This window comes from Falco peregrinus, chromosome Z (genome assembly GCF_023634155.1).
Source record: "Falco peregrinus isolate bFalPer1 chromosome Z, bFalPer1.pri, whole genome shotgun sequence".
NCBI classification, from domain to species: domain Eukaryota; kingdom Metazoa; phylum Chordata; class Aves; order Falconiformes; family Falconidae; genus Falco; species Falco peregrinus.
The window spans coordinates 69,469,152-69,488,169 of record NC_073739.1 but is presented as its reverse complement, the minus strand read 5'-3'; the positions used below and the strand labels follow the sequence as shown (position 1 = coordinate 69,488,169).

The following is a 19,018-nucleotide window of genomic DNA, read 5'->3' as shown; positions in this document are numbered from 1 at the left end:
CACTGGGGGGATTTGTTTTCTGAAATTATTCAAAGTCAGTCCAGTTGTTGCAGGCGTTTCTTAATACTCTGTGGACTGCCCTACAGTCCGAATGACAAGCAAGCAGGTAGAAATGACATTGAGGAAAGTGTTTCTCTACCTGTCCTCTTAGCTCTGGAAATGCATACCGCCCCTCTTATTTAGGAATTTAACATAGCTGTGAAAAAGGGATTGTAACATAGGTTGTAGGATTGGAGTGAAAGATCTGGTCTGCGTTTCACAAGCAGTAGCTCCTGGAAGCCGTATGCAGCTTGTGGCTAGGAACAGGGCCATGTCCCTGGCCGTGACTGCACGGGAGGCTCTGCTGTGAGCTCAGGCAGACCTCAGCCAGCATGAGCCTTGAGGGGCTGCGCTCATGGCACTGGTTTCCAAACCATAGCAGAACCATTACAGCTGTTCTGTTTGGGGCTTTGGTTTTTGTGTTGTGTTTGTGTGGGTTTTTTTTCCTGGTAGAACAGGGGAATACTTAAGGTTGAGTGTTTGGGTGTTGTTTTGAATGTATTGTGCTCTTAGTTTTTATGCAGCCATGAAATTAGTAGTAAGCCAGGTGCTGCTTGTATTTCACAGATGATGTATCCAATCCAAGTCCAGGGAACCTACAAACAGACTATTCCTTATTTTTCAAGCTGTCCTTTCTGGCAGTATCATGAGCTGAAAGGTTTACATGAATTAAAAATTAATGGCCTGACTTTATACTCAGCCATGAATGTTACTTGCTGATCAGACCCCCTTGAGCAGTTTGTTAATAAAGAAGTGAAAATTCAGCCTTCTACTGACTAAATATATGTAATTGCTTTAATGGTAGATGCTGCTGGAAGGAATCTAGCATCCTTTCTGGAGTGTTGTTTGTTGATTATTTTATGACCCAGTTGGCAGCAAACCTGACTTGTGAGGCACAGGACAGTAATACCCTGCACAGCTACTTTGCTAAGTAACTGAATTACAGTGCCAGCATTATTTGGGACAGATATGTATTTGATAACCTATTGCTGCCAAGTTGTGTGATTCAAAGAACAGGGTTTTTTTCCATCATAAAATTTCCCTGTGTTGTTCATCAGCAAGCTGAGCCTGAGGAGCTCTGCTTCTGCTAAGATGTAAGGGTTGTCAATAGGCACATCCTTTTGCTCACTAGGAAATCTTGCTTATTCTGAAGTTTTCCATACTGTACTAGAAATGTAGGCATTTGCTCAAAATTCAGCATACTTTCAGAAAATTCAGATTGTGGTGTCAAATTGACTTAGAATTTATTTTCATAAATCCAGAAAAACTTAACCAAACACCACCAGTAGGTATGGTCTTAGATAACCTTTATTTCTAACTCAGGTCTCCTATCTGCAGGAAACAAGCATTTCTTCACCAATCTCAGAATGGCTAAAAGCTCACTCCTTAACAAAAATTGGAATCTGGCAGACCCCAAGTACAAACCAGTTTCTTTGTGGAGACTTACCTCCAGGCCCTCTAATAATGCTGGTTCTTGCTCTGCAAAGTTCATGTAGGCATTTGGTGTGGTTACTCTGATCTTCTTTCCTCTGTTTGAATTTCTCTGTTGTCTGAACTCTGCCTGAAATGTAGGCTGGCACATGTTCCTTTATTTTTCAAATTAGCCGTGCCAGCTATGCATAAAAGAGCTGAAGCAAAAGCATTCCATATCCATTGTAAGGTGTTTCATTTTCCAGACTGAAAACTGGATACTTGCAGCTTACATGTCATTATGTGCTTGTCATTCCTAATTATGTTCTGGCATGTTCCTGGGTGTTTTGTAGACAGGAGAATGTATTTGATTATTTTTTTTTTAAACACACAGCTGAAATGCTTCCATAACTAGCAAAAAATAATAATATTCTGTGCGGTGGAAACTTATTGGGAGAAATAAATGTGTGAATATATTAACTTGTTCCTTTCCAAAAGAGTAACTTGCTGTCTGTTATTATCAGTAAGAATTTTGTCATGAAGGAATGAGACTGTTAACATTTCATAACTGGAAATTAGTCATCAAGCATATTTGGTTATTTTCAGAGGATGTAAGTGTGAGGGTTTTTTCCCTGCAGGTATTCAATATACTGCAGTGTGTTTTACCAAAGGAAAACGTGGTGTTTGCATACCGGATTTTATATGCGCAAATTTGTAAATACACATGTACGCAGAAGCAGATTTGCAGTTCTGATGCTTGAGATAAGCTACCAGCAAGCTACAGTAACTCTCCTGAGGCTGGTGGTAAATAGAAACTGCATCAGTAAAAAAATTAGTTTCGCAGCTGGCATTCCCTTGGCTTCTTGGCATTGTATTCTTCCTTGACTGTCAGTTGGCAACTTGACTACCCTGCAGTGCGATGGAGTGCCAGAAGCCCGTTATCTCCCAAAATAGCTGTGGTTCCCAAATCTGAAGGTAAATACTCAGTCACCGCAGTTAAGAGTGATGGAGCTTTATGGAGCGCTTGTCCATATGCAGGCTGCTTAGGATAGATTCAGATGTGAAATACATTTGAAGGCTGTGGCTGGAAATTAAAGGCAAATATATTCTATGTAAAAATGATTAACTGGGGAGGCTCTCATTTCTCTGCCGTGGGGGCTGCAGCGTACGCTGTGGCGTAAGGTGCCTGAGCCACATCCCTGACTGGGAGCATGGTTTATCACTGGGCTGATGCAACTTGCCCCGCTGCCGCCTGGCAGCAGGAGGGTTTGGGAGCCTGTGGCAGAGGGCTGCCTTGTCATGGGGAAGGGCTAGTCAGCCCCTTTTGGCAGCAGTCCGCAGCCAGGTTGATTTTGGCCAGCCCCACTTGCCAGGTGCTGCCAGCCTTGTTCCAGGGCAGGGGCTAGTGAGGCAGCCTTTGGGCAGCTGGAGCCCTGGGCGAGGGCGGACGTTGGGATCTGCTCCCAGTCACCTGCAGGGTGACCCATGCTCATTGTGTGACCCAAAGGCTTGTGTACGCAGGGGTCAAGGGATCAGAAAGCACTACAGCCAGGGCATGGCAATCAAAGACAGCCTGAGGCAGGCAGTGGTGGGCAGGAGTTAGCTGTAGCCACAGATGGGAAATGTGACCTAATAGTGGCTGGACTGCCTGGGTGGTATCTCCTGATTTTGCTAAAATTGCTGAAGAGTGTTCACATGGTGTGATATTAAATATCTGCACTAGATACCTGAATTACCTTCTGTAACGACTCTGCTGACTGTGTACGATAAGCCTAAGACCTTAATTCAGTCACCTCAGTATAATGCCTGCTCTTCAGTGGTATGTGCAGAATTTCTTTGGTATGTGCTCTCTGCTGTGATAAACAGGAGCAAAGACCCCTGCCTTGGGTGACAGTAATTTATTACTAATACAGTGTCATAGTTTGCAATACTATAAACTATGCTAAACAAATAAGAAGATACCTGCCCAGGAGAACTAGCAGGTGGCATTTAGAAATGGCAGGGTAATTTACGGCGTGGTTGTGCTGCATGTTGATTACTTGTGCCTTTAGTACGTTTTTTTGTTGGCCGTATGCGTGATGAAATCCGACAGTCCCCAATATTAGTTGCCTCTCTGTGCCTTGATAAAATAGCTGTAGGAAAATATTTTTCTGAAATCTGGCATTTAAGGGAATTCTGAATATAGCCTGATGAGGTATGACAGTGAAGGTATTCTTGAATATTTAATTTAAAGCGAAGATAATTAGTCTGTTCTGTACAATGAAGTATATAAGCTTTTCGTTATAAGCTTGCCTCTTGACTGGATGAAATAAAAGTACTAATTTTTCTAGAAAAACAGTCTTCAAGAGACAAAGCCAGTTAATAATTTTGGGTTGAATTAGACTAGTAGTTTCATCTCTTAGGAGTAGCTGGGACTATGTAGCTTATAAATGCTGGACTAGTTAAACATATTTTAAATAAAGATCAATTTTTCAGTCTGAAGCATGACTTCAATGAGTTGAAAATGGTTAAGCAAAAGTAATTTCAAACAAATTCTATTATTTCCAAGTGATTTCAAATAAATGAAAATACTTCTTATTGCATAAAAATGATACTGCATATTTATTTCTTATTTTTTGTTTTATTGCAGAAAATGATACAAATTGACTAGAAATAAAAATTTCAGTCCCCTTGCAGAATTATGTATCAGTATGAATGGAGCCAAGTAAATCTTTTTCATCACACCAAAAGGATCTGTTACTGAAGTGTTTTTTGCTGTTAGTTTAACTGATGTCAGTTTTCTTTTACAGCAAAGCCAGTGTTTTTATGATGTTCGTGAAGATATTAACGTGCCTTGAAACAGGTAGAGTTTTACTAAATTATTATTTACTGATACCAGGTATTGACTGTGTGAGATAATATTCTTGGGTAAGGATTATGGTGGACATAGCGCTGCTGCTGCTGGTACCTGGGTAGGCACTGAGTGGACACTGCTCCTTGTCTTTGAAGAATTTGCAGCGTGGCTAGGAAAGCTGTCACACCTCACGTGGATGGGACAGTGGAGCCCCTGAGCACCGCTGAATGAATTCCATGGGGTCTGCAGAGGTTCTGCAGCACTGCAGGGTTGTTTTGCTTTTTTAATTTTTCTGACTGGAAGTTATTAAGAAAATCTTTTTCATAGCAGTCAGTGCTCCCAGCCACCGACCACTGCTTCCTCTGCAGCAGCCTCCCCAGGCTGCAAGGCTTTGTGCTTGCCTCCCTTCCTCTGCTCCCCAAAATGTCTTGTGTCTTTTCTGTAAGCTAAATGCCACTTGCTAAACTTTTCTCCACTGGTCAGGTTTTCTGAACTTGTATCTTTGTGACCCTGTTCTGCACACTGTTTGTTTGGCAACAACATCAGAAGGGGGAAGCAGCCCAAAGGGAAAGTGGTGCTTCACAGCACCCAGGAGCGGGGCAGCAAATCACCCGTCACCAGTGCTGCTCCTGTTGGTGCACTGCAAAATTCCTGGCACCTCCAAGCCAACAGTATGTTGTCATTGACTCACATTCAGTTTGGTTTGAGTTTTTTGTTTGTTTGTCTTTTTGTTCGTTTTGGGTTTTTTTTTCCAAAATTGCAATCCAGGCCTCTTACTCCTTACGTACATTGGTCAGTGGTAGAATGTCGGACACTCAGACATTTAATCTTGTGATGAACCAAGGAGAAAACTGCCTTGAATCATGGGAAATCCTTAGATGTAATCGCTCTTTTGCTTTGGTTTTTTTTGGTTTGTTTTTTTTTGTTTAAACACTGCCTGAAATAAATGTGTCTTAGAAGAAGCTTCTGACTGAAAAATGCTTTAGCGAAATACATCTTCTATTTAACGAAAACAAAACCCATCTTTTCTTTCCAGGTCAGGGGTGGGCATAACAGGTTTTGCTGTGGATCTGGACAGGTCCTACATCTGCATTCATGTGACATCGGTGCCCTGCTGCTGGCACTGTCCTTTGTTGGAGCAAACGCTCAAAGTCCTGTTTGGTTTTTGGTCAGTAAAGGTCCTGGCACTGATTTTTTTTTTTTTTTTCTTGGATTATGGTTATAACTGTGGTGACCAAACTAAGCTTCTGACAGTACAGTTTCCCCTTTGGCCCTAACCGCTACTTACAAAACGTTGGGAATACTGCTTCTAAGCTGGCAGGCTGGTTTTCTTCAGCTGGAGTGTGAGCCCTTCTAAAAGCTTTTGCTCTCCCTGAGGTTTATTGCAAAATGAGAATGTTCCCTTTGTCTCTGGCATCAGCTCAGGTTTGTAAACTTTTAACCAAAGAAGTACTGAGTTCATATTCCAGAATACTTGGAATCTGGTTGTTGACTTTGGTACACAGGGCCGTTGCTCTCACTCAGCACAGTTTTGCCCTTAAACTTCTGGATGATCCCTGTACACATTTTCTTGTTTATTCCCTTTTCTGTCTGAGGTTTCGTTCCTGGAAAATCAAACGTGAGCAGTTTCCCAATTGTGCTGAGGGTGATCATTCTCTTTTGCTGTGAGAGCACTTGGTGGAGGACATTTTGCACATTACTGATTTGTAAGCACCGTGGATGGGAGTATTTGAATTACCAGAGATGATGGATGGATGGGGTGCATACCTAGAGAGGGAGATTGGCAGGTAGGACATGGGTGTGGGGTTCAGCTCGGAGTTTCTGCCTGTGGGGCAAGTGGGAAGGGGTGGTAGCTGGGAGGGCTGTGGCAGGCGATAACTTGCCAGTAGGGATCTCCTAACCTTCACCCACTCTCCTTGGCTCTGCTTGTCCTCCTGTCCTCCAGCCTGTCTCTTTCTCTTGGATATCACAGCTGCTTCATTCCTTTAAAGTTGACCTTGGCTGTGCACGTGCCGAGAGGTGAGCTCCCACTGAACGGCCTGCCTCTGTTTTGGCAGGGCTTGCAATCCAGGTGCTGGGTTATCTTATCTTTTAATTGTTATTTTCTTGGTTTTGGGGGCATGGGAAGGACAGAAAGCAGTGCCAGATTATAAGGACTGGTTTACAGAGACTTTGAAGGTGGGGCTGTTCAGTATTGAGGAATAATTTTTTTTCTTTGTACAGTATTAATCAATTTGTATTCCATTTTCACCGTAACGGCTCAGGTGTAATTACTGTGCACCATGAGCTACTTAGATGAGTACTGTATATTCAAGTGAACTTCTTAACCTGCTAGAAGAATCACAAATGCTATTTATAGTCAATCAAAAATTTGCAAACCAGGCAGGAGGGAGGGGCGTACACAAAAGCAATGTTGCGCTTTATGTTCAAGCTAATCAAGGTGTCTCTTTGAGAGATGATGAGTATGGACTTCTGCTACAGCCGGTTGACTGTAATTAAAGGGGTTGATTCTTAGAAAGGAGTGGCCACTTGAATATCATGAAGTTCAGTAATACTAAAAAAAAAATGCCTGCTTTGGGTTATGGCCTTCCTTTTCAGGGTGGTCCTGCTTATTTCTTGACACTATCATCTTCAGGGGGTTGGGGTGAATGAACATGGCAAGTTTCGTTCGGTCTGTTTTACTCCCTGTGTACCTCCACGTCTGTTTAGCACCTTGCTAGAGATTTGATCTTACATGTGGTGCTATAAGATGCCTGAAACCGTTTATTTTTAGAGGCACAGTATGCCTTTCTCTTGCTTTTAATGAAAGTTTATAGGCTTTCTTGTTGCCTACAGGATTTTGCAAATGTGAATTCTAAAGGCTGAAGAAATAAGAAAGGCCCAGAAGAAATAAGGAAGCTAATTGTTAAGCGCAGTTTCAAGCCAGCCTTGTGAATGTTGAATGCCTGTAGTAAGCTTGGCAAGTCAAGTAACTTCTTAATACGGTCCCATTCACTATCTTTGTTGTATGAATGACTCGGTTACTTAAAGAGAGTAGAAACAACATCTTTTTCTACATCTTCTTTCTCAACCTGTGAGTAAACTGATTTCCAGATATCTACATTGAGTATCAGTTGCTCTCTCTACATGGACACTACTTAAGTCCCAATCCTGCAGTGACATTTCTAAGCATAAGGCACTGTTAAAATCACTGGTGAAAGATGGGAAGGCATGCATCTCTCTGAAAGGGCTTATTTCATGCCGGGGCCGTGCTGAGGGAGAAGCAACAGGGCATGTTTTAGCATGGAAATGTTGGACAGCCAACTGTTTCAAGAGCAGGGAAGGGACAGGAAGTTCTTAGTAAAACTACTGTGTAGGACTGAGTCATGCTTGTTTATGTATAAAAAAAATGAGCTTGCATGTTAAAATAAGCAGCAGTTGGGTTTGCTTGCTGGAATTCTCTCAGTTAAATTGTTATTTCAGGAGAAAGCGTATGCTCCTGATTAATAGGACATTACCCAAACCTTACGAAAGTACAGATATTTCAGAGCATTTCAGAGTTCAGCTGCTTTTAAAAGTGAAGAAATAATCTTGCCCTCTGTTCTTTCTACTGTTCCTTTAAGCAACAGTTAAACCATTCAGCTCACAATGCCAGTTATCATTGGAAGAGATGGGAACACTAGCCGGAAAACAGTTTTGCCCTTTGCAATTTATAGGCATCTTCAGGCTGGTGATAAATAGCCTCTGTTAAAAAGGGAGACAGTTATGTTTGTTTGATTGCAGCAGAGGGGGTTTTGCCTTTTTAGTTGTATTACCTAAGGTGTCTTTCTCTTTAAAGAGACTAATAAATTCATTTGCATATTTTTTCCATGTCTTAGTGCAAATGCTGACGGCATTCCAGAGCCTTCTCCTCTCAGAGAGAATGGTGCCATTCATGTCCTTGTCACCTGTGTCTTATATTATTGCACCCAAAACCAAATCCTTCATGTCCTGATTACCCAAAATAGAGGTTTGGTTTCCTACCGTGAAGGCCATCAGCATCAGTAGCTAATAGGCTTCCTTTGTGGGTTTGAGTTGAATGCAGCTACAGTGATGCAGTGGTATTTCTGTGTTTGTGTAACTTGCATGCTTTGTAATCATCAAAATATCACAAGACAACCTTTTGGAAAGTACAGCTGACTTAATAAATGTGTTTCTGATGTTTGTATCTACTGGAAGAGGCATTTGGAGAAGGGAGGGGAAGGAGTTATTGAGAAAGAGAAAAATGACTCATCAGAAATATTTGTCCTCTTCTCTTTCCTGTGTTACATTTCCATCATAAACTGTGCAGTGATCGATGCCTGCCTGAATAGGATTGAGGATGTGAGAGCGCTCTTAAGAAGGTGAAATATTTTGCAATATTTAACCTACTTCCTTCGCTACATTTAAACTTGCTAAATGTTGACAAAGTTTAGTAACAGTGAGGGATATTTTTCTAGTTTACACAAATTCTTTATTTATGATATTCTGCCTTTTAAAAAGAAAAAAAAAAAGAAAAATGAACAAACAGTGTTATCGTTCGTTTCTGAAATTGCTAACATGGATGTGTATATCCCACACTAGATGATGAACTTCCTGGGACTATTGAAGTTGCTCTCCATTAAGAAATGTGTGCACTTTACTTAATGAAGCAGCACTTAGCAAAGCTAACATCTCTCTGCAGCAATATGTGAGGTTCTTCTAACACAAGTGGATTCCCAGAATTCTTGCTTTGTAAATAAGGTCTGTTCCCGGTGAGTCCTAATTGATAAAGACGGTTAATGCAATACCTGCTGGCTAGGCTTGGCCTTTACTAAAAGAGTTCTTTGAAACTTGTTTATTGATTGCTGCAATCAATTCAGTTTAAAAAAAAAAAAAAAACAAACAAAAAACAACCAAAAAACAAAAACCCACACATTAATTTGGCCTCCATTTTCTGACAATTATTTTTATTTGATGGAGTGAGTGAGGTTAAAGTCAAAACCCTCATCTGCTTTTTTTGTTTGTAAAACATTTCGATTTTTATTTTTACATGTAATTATGGCCCCAGGTGTTAGTTATATGGATATTAAATAAATGTAATTTTCTGTCCAGAAATAGAGACACAGAATTTGCCTAACTCTTTGTATCCTAAATTCTATATAAACTAATTCTTGTTTATGAACTTGTGCAGAAATGGGGTTTAGTTGCAAGGCTGAGATGGCTTTCCCCTCTGTTGTGTTCAGAGTCATTAGTACTTTCCTATTTGCATGGTGCTGTACAGACATGAAGTATTGAACCCTTGTCCCGTGGTACAGACCTCTAGCCAGATCTGCTGCTGTCTGCAAAAGGGATGGGAGTTGTGCTTTGATCCTTCTTATCTTCAATATTCTCTTAGAAGTCAGAGGTTTGATTTGACTGCCATTATCGGAGAGTGGATTATCAGAGACATAAATCACCCATTGGTGACATTTACCTCATATTTTTCTGTTCTCTGTCTCCCTTTGCGTACATTTCAGTAGTTGGATCCTTAGCACTAAATTACTTAACAGTTGGAAAGTAATCAACATTTGAAGGGATACCTCTTTTTGTTTTCCCTTTGTGTTGTTACTTCAAAAGTGATGTTGTTACTATTTTATATGACTTGCGCTAGGCAGTGTATGAATGCTCAGTGGAAGGGAAGATTTGTTTACAAGTGACCTGAAACATGGTAGTCCCCAGAAGAATGCATGAAAATGAATTTATTGTTGATCCTTAGTAAAGATTTAATTAATAAATAATTACTCTGTATTGCTGGGTGTTGTTTGCTTTGTGCTTCTGATTGCATTTCAGTCTCATTTTTAATATGTATGGCACATATGTCTAGCACTACACCAGAAAGGGAGACAAATACGGAAAAAATAAGGGAAAATAGCTATGTAGTGTGGCAGGATGTTTTAGTTGGGGTAACTTAACTTTATTGTAGTGAACTAGATTCTGATTTTAACATGTCCCCTTAAGAAAGGGTTGTTCGTGCTGCCTTGGAGGCTGGTTTGTGCTCTTACTTACTCTGTGCATCCCAGCTATTTTGGCAGGACAGTTGTACTCTGAATCTTTTGTTACAAGTTTATCAGCTAGTTGGAATAATCTGTCAGTCCTGGATTTGAAATGGACATGGGGTTAGAGTGGTTCAAAATTTATAGCTCAGCTTGTGCTTTACAAGTGACTAACCCAAGCAATGGAGAGATGCTGCAGTTGGAAATGATCTAAGGGACAAGGAGTGCAATAAAATAATCAAGCCTGCAGCCAGTCCATTAAAAATTAAACATCAGTGTAGTACAGAAGTCTTGTCCTGGCATACATAGTCATAAAACCAGTGTAGGAAATTACACAACCCACTTTTATTTTACCATTGCTCTGTACAAATAATAACCATTATTAAGTATTTCTTTCCCAGCTGTTGTTACAGACTAATATATTAGTGAGAAATGGAATTAATAAAAAAATCTCCTTTGCAGAAAAGTAGTTCAAATATAACAGAAAATTATAAACACGTTGTAGCTCTTTTGAACATTCAACAGTATGGTAAACAGAGTTTTGAACTTAGAGATTTTATAGACCATTAGAAGGACTGTAACTGTTTTCATTCTCAAAATTTTGTGTTGTGCATATTCTGTTGTCTGTTGTTCCCACCATGCCTTCTTACGGACCTCCGCAGTTTGTTTTTGTTAATAAAACAAACACAGAGGTCTTAATGTTAATAGTTACTGTTTATTAATGAGACTGCACCTCTGCTGAGGATGGCTTGACAGCTAGTGTGATTGACAGTATTCAAAACTGGTAGAGAAATCTGCATGTTTCTCAAAATGTTAAAAATTACTTTTGCCTCTTCCATAGTGCAGTTCCCCGTCACTTCGCCAGGATCCCCTCTTGGCGGCACATTGGGATTGTGCTGCTTTTAGGCAGGGCCAGGCGGTACTATACAGTCATGCATCTGGCCATGCCAGGAACATTTTCAACAAGTGCTTCTGTGGAACACGAACTGTTGGGTTTCATTCTTTTGTCCTTCTGCGTGGCAGCCTCCTTGGATGATGTGTTGTGGGGAGCTGCAAGGTTTTTGGGAGCAAGGGCTGGGAGAGGGAAGGCATGGCTGCAGCATTGCTGCTGTCATACCACAACCCCTTAAAAACGGCATTGTAGCATCCCTCTGAAATTGGTGTCTCCAGCGGGTGGAAGTGGCTGCTTGTTAATAGAGCTAACTATTGATGCTTTAAGCATGCCTGGGACTGTTCCCAGTGCTGGGACCAGCTCATGCAGAATGGCCTGCCTCTTTACTGTCAACAAGCGTTACTCTTTAAGTCGTGCTTAAGAACTGTTTTTAACTGTGGTACTTGACCCAAGCTGAGGGTCCACCAGGGATCATGGTAACAGTTTATCTTTAGAGATAACCAAACTTCATGGGAACTGAATAAATGCAGTTCCAGGGATAATGTGCCTGGGAGTGTTCCTGTGCACTGTTTAGTGTAGACCCAGCCTCGACAGGAACATGTGGTGATAGTAGTTTTGCTCCTCTGCCTTTCCACAGGGAAGTGAGCATGGCTACAGCAAGCTGATGGTCAAGACACGGACAGGCCTATGACATTTTGAGTGAAAAGCAGCAATCATTTTGAGTCCCAATGATAGAGGAAGGAATGTCTGGGTGGATGTTAAGGTCAAATTGGCCAAGGATCTTGAACAGGAGGAAAGTCATGTCTCAGTAGAGATATAGTTTGAATAGCAGAGAATGGCATTTTAATTTCAGTTTCTTTTACAAAGCAAATGTTCTGCTACATTTTTGAATTTGAAGGGTTCCTGGCTCAGTCGAAAGCGTGGAGATGGGGATAACTCACTGCCACTGACATGCTGTGTGATGGGGTCTTTCTTGCAGCAGCTGTGATGTGAATTTCTGTACAGACTACTGGGGATCACTTTTCCTCTAAGTCTTTTCTGAATCATCAGCTGTGGTTTAATCTATGGACCAGAGACCTGGAGTGGAGATACGTGGGGGTGGCAGTTTGTACTGCTGATAGTGCCTGATCAACACTGTCACAAAGTACACTGAAGAAATTGGGGTTTATATTTAGAAACTAGGTAATGGGGGTACACTTTCCTAATTCTTAGTAATTCTGTGTGTGGCCCTTCCTTTTACTTAAATTTCTTTTATTGTATTTCAAAGGTTTGCTGTAAGAACATTCTCCACATGAAACCTGGATCCAGTTGTCCCTGCTAAATTTTTCTTTGCTAAATTTAAAAAATCAGATTGATCTGCCATAACCATTTTACAAATTTTGAACTTAAGCAGATTAAATAGGAAAATCTACAGATTTCCATTGACTTCTTGACAGTGAGTAGCTGAACCTGAGACTTCCTGATTTCCCAAGGTCTGTAAGAAGGCATCAAAAGGAAATTATCATTTTGTGTATACTGCAGATGTCTGTTGAATTTATTTAACTCTGTATTCAGTGAATCTGCTGATCATCTGCAAGAAATATTTTTTTTTCCATACATTGATCTGTAATTTGGCTTCTAAATTTTTTTACTCTTGCTTAAACCTGGAGGTGAGCTACAGCTACACAGTGTATAGGTAAGGTATACTGCAGAAGCATCTAGGTGGCTGCTTGATGTGTCTTGCTCATGTACTTAGGATTAGACTAATGAGGGAGCTGTTATAGAAGGAGTTAGCTTCTGTTACAGCATGTTGTGATTGTCTAGGCATTTTCACCAAATACTAAATTTCACCTAGTTTTCACCCTGTTTTGCAATTCCTTTGCAATTCCTACACTTGTTCTCTTGATCAAGTTAAAAATTCCAAGTTTATAAAATCCTGCTTAGATTCCTTTTACAGCAGTCTCCATTTTCTTGCACTCGTAGAATGGTTTGGGTTGGAAGGGACCTTAAAGATCACCTAGTTCCAACCCCCCTGCCATAGGCAGGGACACCTTCCGCTAGACCAGGTTGCTCAAAACTCCATCCAGCCTGGCCTTAAAACCTGAAAAATATTTTTCTGTAATTCTGAGGCATAGCTCAGTGTGCTTTTACAAATTAATTCCATTTATGTTGGACTCGTAAAGAATGCGGTTATGATCCAAGAAGTTCCCTTTGTGTAGTAACCTGAAAACTTACCTGCAGTCTTGTAAGATGTTATGCAACAGTTTCATAATCACACAAACCTGCTGTTTTTAATGGTTTCCCAATAGAGACATCACCCAAGGTTTGTATTTTCTTGTGCTTATTATCTTGTATCATTGGTTTCTGGTAGTATCAAAACGCTAGGAAATCTCTCTCTGTAACATAATTAACGTCTAAATTTTACAATTCATCTTAGCAAGGTTTGCATTCCCAGAACCTCATACTTAACAATGAGATGCTGAATCTTGTGTGTACTTTGGTGGTGTGCTATAGTTTTGGCATTCAGTGCAGTAACATGTTCAAATCAGAACACCTAGTGCTTGCATCACTTCAGCTTTTGATTACCAGCACTGCGTCACTGAGTAGTACTTACGTCTAGAGTTATAGATCATAATTGGATTCATTAGCTTATAAATACATAGCAACATCTTCAGAAGATTCATGGCGGTCCAACTTGTATTCAAAATACATCCAAACTAAAAATCCTCATACTTGCCTTTAATGGTCCAGGATTTCAACATGTGAGCTTTTGGGTCTCCTATGCATATGTATCAGTTACTAGTACTACTATAGTATGCATATGAAAAAAAATAAAAATTGTCATAGGTTGAACCTAATGGGATGCTTCTTATAATGTCATGGCTGCATTGTGAGAGCTGTGTTTAGCAGCATGAGTCTGCAGTGGGAAAGTATCTGAAATCAATGAAGTTTTTGGAGCAGACCTATCGAAACTCCTTGCAAAACTGTTCAGAAACTTTACTGGGACTTATATCCTTACACGCTGTGTGTAGGCCACTTCTGTGCAAACTGATGCACTCTTGATGCCTCCTCTGGCACCTGATGCAAGTGCTATCTCCACATACTGTCCAGGGCTGCCAGTACCTGTCCCCCAGTAGAGTACAGAGAGAGGAGAGATCACTGTGCCCTGGTGCAGGTGGGGCAGCTACTGAATTTTCCTCCTAAGCAATTTGGAGGCTGGAGCAATGATGAAGGCATCATGTTCTTGAGTGTTGAACATGCAGTTCTTGTTGAAGGTATTTGTTGGTTACCACAAGCCCAGTCTCTTCAGATGGTGATAGATCTCTGCCTTTCAGTGAGCAAGTTCAAGTTGCAGAGAAGGTAAATATAAGAAAGCTTTTAGTGTATTCATACTGAAGACCCACACTTAAAGAACAATTCTCTGTTTAAATAGAAAGGAATTTTTTTGTCTTTGTTTAGCTTTGTTGAATTGCAAAATAATTTGCAGTTTTCTGTAAGGAGTTTTTCATTTCTAAAGCTGGCAACTAGCAAGTAATTCACTTCCAAAGCAGGATGGTCTAAATGGAAAGTACTATCTAAATAAAAAAAAACTGATATGTATTAATATACCATTGAGATGCCAGGATTTTTTGAGGGAAGAGAATATCTCTGAGAATAATTGTGGCTGATATGAAACCAAAGGATAGTGATTTGCATTTCTGTGGAATGTTTTTCATATGCTTTAGAAATACCTGAAATACATGACCTCAGCAAAGAATAAACACCAGGAGGTTCTTCAAGATTTGAGGTAGCCGTAAAAATTCCAAGAATTGCAAGTCTTGCTCTAGAAAACCACTGGTAGTTCTGTGGGCATGAAACTTTGTCTCCAGAAGCCTAGAAGTGTTCGTTTATTATTTGTTGGGCTCTTAAGCTACGCTTAAGTTGCACAATGCATACATACAATTGTGAGACATTCTCCTCTTTAATGTTATATACTCTTATTTTTAGCTGAACACTAGGGAGATTGTGGATCCCTAATATTCTCAGTAAGAGTAAAGTAAGTATATGACAGATATAGAAGAAGATAAGACCAACTCAGTTCACGCACTTTATGGCCTGACCCTGTTCATTTTAAACTAATGGAAATTCAGATCTCTGCTTTAAGGCACTGTGGCTGGTTGCTTCAGCCTTTCAGTTTTTTGATAACTGGAAAACCAAATGCTGCTTTCTTCATAAGGGAACAGTGGTTAATTCTTTCAACAGTGGGATAATAGATTATTTCAACATAACCGGAACATCTGTTAATGCAGGAACAGAATGTAGTATTTGCATTCATTCATGTTATCTAATTTGCTTCCAGTGCATTATTTTCTGTCTGTGCCTTTGCTGACAGGTCCTAGAAGATGTTACACCTGTGCAGAAGAGTTTGGATTAATAGGGCTACGTAACTAGGGATGTTTTTCATGGCTGTGCAGATTGTTGGCTTATGGTTTTGGTTTTTTGGCAGGGGGGCTTTTTGAGTATGGAATTACAGCAATACAGTCTGACCCCCTTCAAAGCTAGGGCTAGAGAAACATAGCCCAGGGGTCTTTGTGCTATACTTTTGATGTGTGCTTTTTATGGCTGCAGTGTTAAGTACCACATGTTCAGCATCAGGGATGGCAAGCCTCAGCACGCTTAGGGCAGGCAGGAGAGACTAGACACAGGAGAAGAGCAAGGTGCAGGTGAGGGGACCAGCGTGGCACAAGATGCCATGGCAGATCGAGTCCGTAGATGAGCCAATGTCCAGTTGGGTAAACAGCCAGTATGCTACACTGCTGCAAGCAATGGAACATGGTGGATTTGAAATGTGTTTCTGATAAGATGCTCACTGCTCCTGATACTCAGATAAATGTTGTCAATAACCATGCTAAACTGTTAGTCTGTATTGTGGTTTTACTGATGCATCACCATTTTATTCTGTAACTTACCAGACTTTTAAATATATTTTGTTACATGTCAATTGTGATAGCTTCTAAGTTAGAACTTGTACTTCTGTGGTTATAGTAGGTTTATAGTAGGTTTTAAAAGCAGTTAAACTCATTTACAGTAAGAGAAAGAAAAGTCATTTTCACCTGTGCACCCATCCCAAGTGCCCATTTTTATGCTGCTTCCCTGAAACAGAAGGACAAGAGGTATGTTAATCTTCTGTTAAGAAAAGGCAAAGCTTATCTTCATTAGATCTTTTTCAGAGTGGTGGAAGCATTGTTCAGCTTTTCCCATACTGACTTGTTTACGTGAAATGTCAAGTTTAAATAAACCGACTTAAGTATTTATGTATTTAAACTTCAGAGAAAATAAGGGAAATTCACATGAATTCTTCATTCTTCGCTTGAAGACTGTTGTAGCAAAGTCAGCAACGACATCATATATATATACACATACAGACAATATTTTTATCCAATTAGCCATGTGTAATGGAGACATACAACCATTATAATGTCAGCTGAGTAAGTATCTGGTTATAAGACATTTGCCCTCTAGCATAAACCCGACCATTTCAGGTTCCTTGTACAGTTAAAGCCAAATTCAGTATCTGTTGATGCTTTGAAAGTTCGCAGTATTCCTTGACAGAGCACTGTGTTTGCCACAGTGGTTTCAAGTACCAATTTTATTTTCATGGGAAAGCAGACCCTCATGCTCACACAGCTATTGGCACTGGGCAGGTGGTTGAAGAGGCTGGTACTGGTCACCTGGGAGCTGGTATCTTCTCATGGTAGTGAGAACTGCTCCAGTGCTCATAATTTTTTTAATGAGGGGGCAGATTTTCAAGAAATACGGTTGCTGCTGCATTTAAGTCGCGGCTAGTAGTGATACTGTTTGCAAAATCTACATTTTACTAGAAGACACATTTCTGCAACTGCAGCTGTGTAAGGATTGGTGGACTGGGTTGTGACCTATAATGCTTTAGGCAGCTGTAATTTGGGATTAACAAGAGCAAACCACGAGGGTGGCTGGGTGAAATCTCAAGCCCAGAGCAAACAAGTAGCAAATATAACTCTGAGGATTTGGTGTCTTTTTAGGGTCAGAACCACAGTAAGACAAACGTGATTGTGGAGGCAGGATTTGAGCAGAGAGTGAGGACCTCATCACAACATTCAGCTCACTTTTCACCCACACCTGTGCAGGAGGCTAGTAAACACAGCTGATGTCCACTGGTGTTGTGATTCCATTTTAGGATTCCCTGCTGCTTAGATAGGAAGGGGTCTGACTTTGCTGAACCATCTACTTTCTTCACTGAAATTCTTAAATCTGTGGTTCATTAAACATCCAAATTCCTTAGGAAAAGTGCCAGGTGGCCCTGCTTTTTTCGTTATTTTACAGAGTGAATACTGCTAGGCTGCCCGCTTGGTGTGATTAGTCTTTTTTTTCCTGAAGGTGATGCATAAAGAAAGCTTTCTTCTATATCCCTCTTGCTATGTATAATAACCACAGTGCACAGGAGTGATGTTTATTGCGATGTTATGTGTGCTTCACAGCTGCATGTCAGTCATGGGGAACTGACTTACTAATGTTGGTCACAGATCTCGCCATGAAAGTGAACATAAGTGTGTAAGAAAAGAATGACCTTTCACAGTTCAGGCTGATTCATCACACATGCTTACAAAGGGATCTTGCTGTAATTCACAGTCTTAACTTGGGAAAGAAGCAGGTATTTGGCTGGTGTTAGCCTTGACAGTAGGTGAGAGTGTTTTGAAGCTGAGAGTATTAGTTGAAGTTTTAAGGGCCTGAGAGATTACTTAAACTTCCTTGCAATTATCTTAATGCTCACAAATTTTATATGTTTATTTTTACAGACTTCCTTCCTTCATTTCCCTTCTAGGACTGGAATGGGAAAGAACAAATTGCCATAAAAGTTTCTAAAATCGTATTTCTGCATTGAATACATATTATAATAAAGAACTCACTGGGACTCAGATTCAGAATTAGATTCACAATATTGTTTCTGTCGCTATTCCCTGCTGAATTTCTTCATCTGGTAATATTACTGCTTAGGAAGTGATAATATATACATGTAACAAGTTAATTGTAGAAGCCCAAAATTTGCGCTACTAAAACAACAGCAGTCAAGCACTCTGTTCTGCAGTTGCCAGCTTTAAATTATCATGATTATTGTAAATCATGTGAGGGGATTGTGGGAAGTACAGCTTTCAGCTTTTTATTACAAATCCCCCATTTTCTATTAGTGATCTAAGGGAAAACAACACACAGCCATCTGGATGGTAGACTGCGGTGATGGTTTATAGACCATTACTCTCAGCACTCCAGGGGAATGAGTGGGAAGGAGGAACATGCCTGAATATTGCAGTATCTTTGGGATTGTAGTACTTCTTACTACACAGGTTTGTAGCTGAAAACTGAGTCATCCTCTCCGTGTAACTGCTGCGTAAGGGGGCACTTGGTGGTTTCCCATGTTAGGAACTGTGTGTGTGTTACACACACACATAATTAGGTAATCAGCACTGGAAGTGAGAAGAGCATTTTATATGGGCTCTGCTGTATGAGAGACATTTCTACTTCTTAACTTTAAAAAACGGAATCCAACTCCAGCATACCTTAACTAATGTGTTCTTTGCCCTTGTGTAAGCACTTGGCACAATCAGGAGGGGAAAATGTCACGCTCTAAAGACTTCAAGCAGTGTGTAGAGGGAAATAAGTGTTAATTTAAAAATTAAGTCTTAATACCTTCCATTTTTAGACTTTTCATTTTACATCTTCAGACATTACTCATGCCGTTGCCCATAGGATGAAGGTGCAGGCTCCTCCCTGGATGTGCTGTTCCTGTTGTAGATACTCTGCACTTGCTGTACAGTGTCCTGAGGTGTTCACACTGTT

At 40.4% G+C, this 19,018-nt stretch overlaps 1 protein-coding gene across 10 annotated transcripts in view; it reads left to right on the top strand.

The window, feature by feature from the left end:
* Nucleotides 1-19,018, top strand: part of GHR (growth hormone receptor) — a 125,430-nt gene that overhangs the window by 11,183 nt on the left and 95,229 nt on the right. For 2 of the 10 annotated variants that reach the window (XM_027793280.2, XM_005241970.3), the window contains exon 1: nt 5,898-6,069. The exons of 3 other annotated variants lie outside the window; for them this stretch is intronic. The gene's annotated coding sequence lies outside the window, so the exon portion shown is untranslated. Of the gene's footprint in view, nt 1-5,892; nt 6,070-6,282; nt 6,302-19,018 lie in introns of those variants that run through there. 5 more of the 10 variants (XM_027793276.2, XM_027793272.2, XM_027793278.2 and 2 more) reach the window with 5 other exon arrangements.